Genomic DNA, 7,525 nt, shown 5'->3' with positions numbered 1-7,525 from the left:
TGGTGCTCGAGGGCCAGGGCTCCCTCTGTCTCCTGTGCTTGCACCTCCGGCCCACTCCCAACGCCTTCAGATGGGCAGTATTCCGTCGGGAGCTTCTGCCTTCTGCGCGCCCCCGCTCCCCTGGGCTGCTGCTTCATCTTCTGTCAGTACCTTTCCTGTTGGTATTCAAATATGCATTGCTATGTACAGTGGTAGAAGTTTCATGGGTGTAAATCATAGACTCTAAGGTTACCATGATGCTGTCTCCCAAAGCATCTAAGAGGGTTCATTAAATGCTTATCCAGTGGTTTTCTCTAGTGTTATGTTTAGGGTCCTTCCTCTTTATATTTTTGTATATCTAGTGCAGGTTTTGGTTTGTGGTTACCAGGAGGTTCATATATGTCGACCTATATATGTATAGTTGTCTATTTTAAGTCAGCAAGTAAGTAAACATAATCTCTTTAACACACACCAGGGCTTTTCTCTTTTGGGGGGCTTCTGGTATTTGCCTAAACAGGATTCTATTAAAATTGAAGGATTACATTTTATATGCCAAAGCAGGATTCTATTAAAATTTAAAAAATTAATTAATGGTTTCAGATTTTGGGGATGAGGAAAAAAGACTTTTGCAACATTTTTAGATAATACGTAACACTAATTGTTGACTGTTGATCACTTACTGTGTAACAGCAACTGCAAGTATATCATTTATTTAATCTTTACAACATTCCTATAAACATTAGTATTACTCTCATCTTGCAGATAAAAAAACTGAGAATCAGAGAGGGGAAACAACTTGCCTAGTGTCACACAGCTAGCATGTTTCAGGGCTAGAATTTGGACCTAGGCTCTGTCCTAGTCTGCCCAGGTTACCATAATTGAATACCACGAGCTGGGCAATTCAAAATGTAGAAATTTTCTCACAGTTCTGGAAGCTAGAAGTCTAATATTAGGGTGTCAGCATGGTTGAGTTCTCAGGTAAGCTCTCTTTCTGGCTTGCAGATGGCCCCCTTCTCTGTGTTCTCATGTAGCAGAGATTTCTTCTCTCTTCCTCTTCTTAAGATACCAATCCTATCTGACAAGGAACCCACCCCCATGACCTCATTTCACCTCAATTACCTCCTAAAAGCCCCACCTGCTAATATAGTCACCTTAGGGTTAGGCTTCAACTTATGTGCTTGGGAGAGACCCAAACATTCAGATCATAACAGGCTCCAAAAGATATGGAGCTAGGCATTGGGTGTTATGAAATGATATACAAGAAATCAGACGACCAATCACCAATTCATTCCAGACTTAGCTTCTAGTAACTCAGCATGTCAGGTCAGGCCACACTAACATCACCGCCAAATCCTACCCTTTTGGCAGCCAAGGAATTCTAGTTTTTTAAAATAGGGTAATGACTCTTAAAAATGTCCAATCCATACTGTTCTGGGTTTCTTGGAGATTCCCAGATGTGAATTGAGGGGGTTTGTTGTTTGACATTGTGGGGCAGGTCAGGTGAGGCTACACAGAGGCTGGGATGCCCATATTCTGCAGGCAGTGATAAAACCCCACTTCCCTAACGCTAGCCAGACCCTTCGTTGGTGTAAAGGTGGTGGGGAGGCAAACCATGAGGCTCCCCCTGGTTCTGGGGGGCCCCAGTAATAAAATACCAGTGTGTCAAAAGGAAGCATAAGCAGAGTCATTTGCTGTAAGACAGTTGAAAGCTCAACTTCTTGACATGTTGGAATAAGTACTGGTCTTCCCTGGGGGGAATAAACCCACAGTGCTCAGATTCCCTCTGAAAATGGCATCAGCATTCTACTTCTGACTTACAGAATTGGGTCTGGTGCCAGGCAGAATCCAGACAGTCCCGTTTTTACCCTCCTCTGCTTCATCTCTCCATCATTATCGATATTGCAGAAAAGGGAAATATTTCCACAATTTTCATTTTCATTAAAAACACATCTTAGAAACATTTTTGTCCTTTCAAAAAATTTTTCTTTACTTTATCATCTTTGTTTTTAAAGCTGCCCTATTTTAATTTGTTTGGCAGTTGTTAGATTTTGGTTTACTATGCGTTTATCTTTAGTGAATCCATTTATAGTAGTGGCATTTTTCAGTTGTGTTCTAGTCTAAATTCTCCTCTCTTTGCTTCTAAGACTTCTTCCCTCCTACTGTTCTGCATGAAATCTAACAGTATGAACTCAGCATGAAGGTTTTATCCTAGAAACTTTCTGCTATTTCTTTATAAAGAAAAAAACAAAAGTGTATTATAGAGGCAGGAGGCAAATCTCTGTCTGTGGAAAGTGGCAGGGAGACTATTTCTTCTAAACTGGAGGCAGCTGTAATGCCCTAGAAGTGATTGGTTTGGTTTCCCTTCAGCTCTCACTCAGTCCATCCAGAGAGAAATGGAGCTGATGTTTCCCAAGCCTATATTACTTAAATGTTCACAGTAAAAAAAAAAAGTGCATAAAAATAACATTAAAGTACTACCTGATAGTGAAAAAAATGTATCTGAAGTTAAAGTTACCAAAACTTGTACTCTGATTCAAGTTTTGTAATTGATAAGATTATTCAAGACCCATAAATGAAATAATATTTTAATTCAGAGGTATTATCTGAAAATGGATTCATTATGTATTTTCTACTGCTACATTGCTAATTGAGCAGGACTCTAAGAGGCAGCCTTTTTGTACTTAAGATGTTCCAGCAGATGTCACACATTCTTACATGTGACAATTACCTCACCAGGAAACTTCTTTACCAGCTTAAATTCCTCATGGAATAACCTTGTCCACTTGTTTTATTTCCAACTTCTATTTCGATGGAGAACACCAGTCATGAAGAGAAACTTCTAATCATTTTAGACTAAGCCAGAAATCCTTTTACACTGTCACCCTAGATGATCTATGGAACCACCCTTATCCTTCGATCATTCTTTTTGTCTCTCTGCTGGGGTACTTTCCAAGCTCTTTTAAAATAGCAATTTCAGATTTATATACAGTTCCAGTCTTTTCTCTGTGTAGCCATAAACTCATGGAAGACAAAGACCATGTCATATACATTTTGGCATACTTGTGGTGCCCAAAGAAGTGGTTTAAACCTGGTAGTAATAAATAAATATTAAGCATCCTGAATGTATTTCATTTAACATATACTTACATAGCACTCACTCAGCTAGAAGGTGTTCTGTGTACTTTACAAATATTAAGTTCATTAAATCTTCTAAGAACCTAATGTCAAAAGTATTATTTCCATCCCCATTTCACAAATGAGGAAATTTAGGCACAGAAAGGTTGAGAAATCAGCTAAAGGTCTCATAGGTAATAAATGCCTGGGCCAAGATTTAAACCCTGACACCATGACTCTGAGAGCTGCTCTCTTAAACAATCCCTTGTCTAGTCTCTGTCTGAGTAAGGAAGTACGTGGAGGCACAGGCAGACCAAACTCTAATAAATTTTTCATAGTATTAAGCCTGCTTTGATAACCATAGATACTCACTGTGAACTGGTAGTGACAGATTGTTTTCTGCCATGACTGCCGTGGAATCAAGTCTTACCTACGTTCTACTCACAGTCTGTGCTCTTGGAGAGTCTTGCGTTTACTCATCGCCTTCCTTTCTCTTCTGTGCTGATTCTCTTCCACATCCGGTTAATTTTGAGGTTTAGCACCCCTTTTCCAGTCTATCACAGTCATATCTTTTAGTTCTTTTACCATAAGCTACTTTCCAATTTTTTATCAACTGCCAATTTAATTATGCACACAAAATTTCACCATACAAGTGAATGGCACAAGTTCTTCTCTGGAAAATATCAATCAGGCTTATTTGTTGGATATATTGTGCAATTTTCTATTTGGATAGGAGGTTAGAATATTAGTCTTGAGCCCCTTAACAGTAAAACCTCTTTAATAGGTGTACCACACGGGTAATATTTCTATGATTCATAACTCACCAAAATCATTTATATGTGATTTATCTGGCTAAAAATTCCTGTTTAGTAGAATATTGTTATACCAACTCAAATGTGACTAAGAAATATTGTATTTATTTAGTTTTTTTTTTAATTAACTATGAGAAGTCCCCATTTGGCCAAGCTGGTGGGAAGTCAAGTCTCGGTTATTGGTGGAGTTCCTTCTCCTTCCTGAATTTTCATGGAAATCCAGGGGCTTAAGCAATACCTACCAGACAGGGAAGATTCTGGCCTTCAGTCCATTGTCCTCCTGGGTTCCCTTGACTGTCCAAGCCTGTATGTTTCCCTGAAGTCCAGGGCCCATTTGCTGAGGGGCTGCACGTGGGTACAGGAATGTTTGCCAAGACTATTCCCCCATACTCGGGGGCGAGCCTGTCCAGCTGTGCCTGGCTTTTCACTCTGAGGGTCTGCCATTTCCCCAGAGAGTTGTCGGAGCCAACATTGCCTACTAGTTGAAGAACCTGCGTGCCTCTCTACCTTTTCCAAGCTAGGGAACATCTTCTTTTTGCCCCTCTTCTTATCCTTAGGCACATTCTTCCAATCCCTTCCCTTCTGGAGGCATTCGGCATGATTACTTCTGGGAGTCAGGGAGAGTTAAGGACTGCAAGCAAGTTTGCTCTCAGCAGCAAAACCTTCTTCAGGCAAGGGGCTGGAGCAGAGGGAACATATTGGGAGGGAAAAACTAAATCAGCATCTGAATAAATTTTTCTGACATATGTGGGTGTCAAGGTTCTTGCTGTTATTTAGCTCCCAGTTTTAGCCAAGGAGGAAAGACATGTTAGCCACTGCAATGATATCAAACACGTGCTCTTGCCAAGTTAGTACTATCAGTAAAATGCTAATAAATTCAGAGAATGAGATTTATTGATTGTATACAGAACTCCTTCCTGGGTCTACCTAGAAAATAATCTGGCTCATGGAGGAACCTGTTCAGGGAAAGAAGACAAGCTTAAACAAAGCTAGTAAATGTGTTCAACCATTCATTAAGGACGCATGGAGGAAAAGGCAGTAGGAATGCAGGAGGTGACCATCAGACACAATCTCAAAATTGGTGCTTTTTTCTACCTTACTGACAGAAAAGAAAATAACATTACAGTGAGATGAGAGTACATAGGGGTTGTGTAGTATGTGTAAATGTTGGTGTGGTTGCTCTGCCACTTTACAGTATCCGCTCTGACAGAAGCTAATCCCTGAAGCTGACCAGCCTTGGTCTCAGTCTGGAACTTCTTACTTTGGGGATCCTGAAAGAAGCAGTGATATTTTAATTCCTCAACCTAACTGGTGCCCAGCTTTTTATTATGCCACTAATCACTCCACAAAATCTGATGTTCTTACTTATCCTCATCCACATCCAAATAGATCAATCTTAAGCCAGTAAGAAGGAATTTTAGTCCAGAGGTGAGCATGTTGTAAGTACCGTCACTCCCCCTTTTCTTGCCTTCTGATGAACTCAAACTGAATGAATCAATGTCTACAGCTCTCAAGGGCTTTATAACGATTTGTTTGATATCTGTTTGTGACTTGTACACCATGTTTATTGAAGCTGATATAAAGGTTATGCTAGTGACTTCATCCCTAAGGTCTGGGCAAATAACCACTACCATTTAGTGGGAAAGGGTGCCATGGCAGTTGTTAGCTCTAATTTCTCCTTATACATACTTTTCTTACCATACCTCTTACATCCACAAAAGTATTTGACACACCGGCTTGGGGGTTCTGCAGGGAAGCAGGGACCTAAAAAGCTATCTGGTGAGAAAGAGTCTTTTTATAAATGCTAGCACTTTACTCTGAAAGAAACAATAATGAGATGTCAAGGTTATTTTTTCCACCAAAGTTTTGAAGGATCTCAAGCCAATTTCTGTGAAAAATTCATGCCCACACTATTCCAGCAGTAGTTGCTGGAGCAGGAGAGCTGAGGGGACATCTTGTCCAATCCTCACTTTCCAGATAAGGAAACTGTACGCAGTCAGGGAATCTTCAAGACCTCCTCTTAGTTTCTTGGTTTCTTTCTATATGCAAATTTTGTTTAAGTTCATCTGAGGAATTTATTTCCTTTCCTAAACACTATCCTCACTGCAGGGTTGTTTCATAGCCAGCAAAAACAGGGGGCTGAAGAGGATTCAAACCAAAACTATTTTAAGTGTAAGAATCTAGGCAGATAATAAAAACATGTTTTTTAACTTATTTAAATTGCGTGCATCTGCATTTATTTGTTTTCAGATTTTGTAGGTTCTGTGGGTGGTAGCCCAGGAGAAAACACACAGGGACATTTGCTTTGGGACTGAGGAGTGTAAACAGCATTACTGGGGCAGATAGGAATGTGTAAGCCAAACGTGACAAGGGGTCAGGATCTTTCCCACAGGCCGCCTGTGCACTCGAAGGATCCGTGACTTCGTTCTGCTGTTTTCCCCATTGAAAAACACATGCTTCTTCAAAAGATGCAAAGATCTTTCCTAGTACTTTCAATTAACTACTGCTTTGCATCCTGGTTACAGCCATCTACTGCCAAGTTGCTGTTGGGGCAACAGTTAATTATCAGCTGTCTGGACTAACTCACCGTAAACATATTACAGTGTTTCATCACTCATGTTTTATTTAATTTCACTTGTCATCAAGGTCCTTGATTGGAGCTTTGTGATTTAGTCTGAGAGAGGTGATTTTTATTCCTGTTGAAAACTGCTTATCATTCATTTCATGCTCTGCTCTGAAGGCAGGGATGGTCTTCTCTCCTCCAGGGGGGCGAGGTGTGGCGCGCTCTGCGGCAGCTCCACGGAGGAGCCGGGCCATTCATTCTAATCACGATGCTACGTGGAGGCTAAATGAGAGACACATGCTGCTGTTCGGGTGGTGTGATCTGTCTTCAGTTAATAATGACATTTCCAGTGTGGGATTACTGATGAGAAGACCCCAGGGCCACTGCCCAAACTTCGGATGTGAAGAATTAGTGGGCTCCCACATAGGTTTTCTGAACAAGGAAGAAAACTTCAAAGATGAGATACAGCTTTCCGTCTCCATGTTTGTGTTTAGCCGGATGCTCTGGCATGATACAGTGCTCGTATCAACACACAGAAACACATGTGAACACGTTAAAAAAAAACACACACACTGAGATGCACCAAATGATCTTCTCAGGACATGATCTCAGGCCTCCTGGTCAGCCCCATAGTGAAGCCAGTGGGATAACCTGGAATAAACCCCGGCTCTGACCCTCAGGTAAGGGGAGACAGGGAGAAGAAAGGTCCTCCACTGCGAGGTGGGTCAGGCAGCCAGACACACCCTGTTCCTCTCTATCATGGACAAGGCATGTGCAGAACATGCTCCTCCAAAGGGAGACCACGCCGTCCAGTGCCTTCCTGGTCAGTCATCGCCCGTGGGCTGGGCTCCCGGCCAGAAAGGGTGGATTTTACTCCCAACTGTGAGGAGGACTCAGAAAGGAGCTTCCCAGTTGAAGATGTTGCCCAACCCATGAGCTTCTTCAGTACAACTAAGGGTTTCCTTTGTCAGTGGAAGCAAAACAAGAAATAAATTAATAAAAATAAACAATGGAACAAAAGATGTCATAAAGTCAGTAAGTATACCATGTTCTTAAA

Source organism: Manis javanica, chromosome 13 (assembly GCF_040802235.1).
Source record: "Manis javanica isolate MJ-LG chromosome 13, MJ_LKY, whole genome shotgun sequence".
Taxonomy (NCBI): Eukaryota; Metazoa; Chordata; class Mammalia; order Pholidota; family Manidae; genus Manis; species Manis javanica.
Note: the sequence above shows the minus strand (reverse complement) of the source record.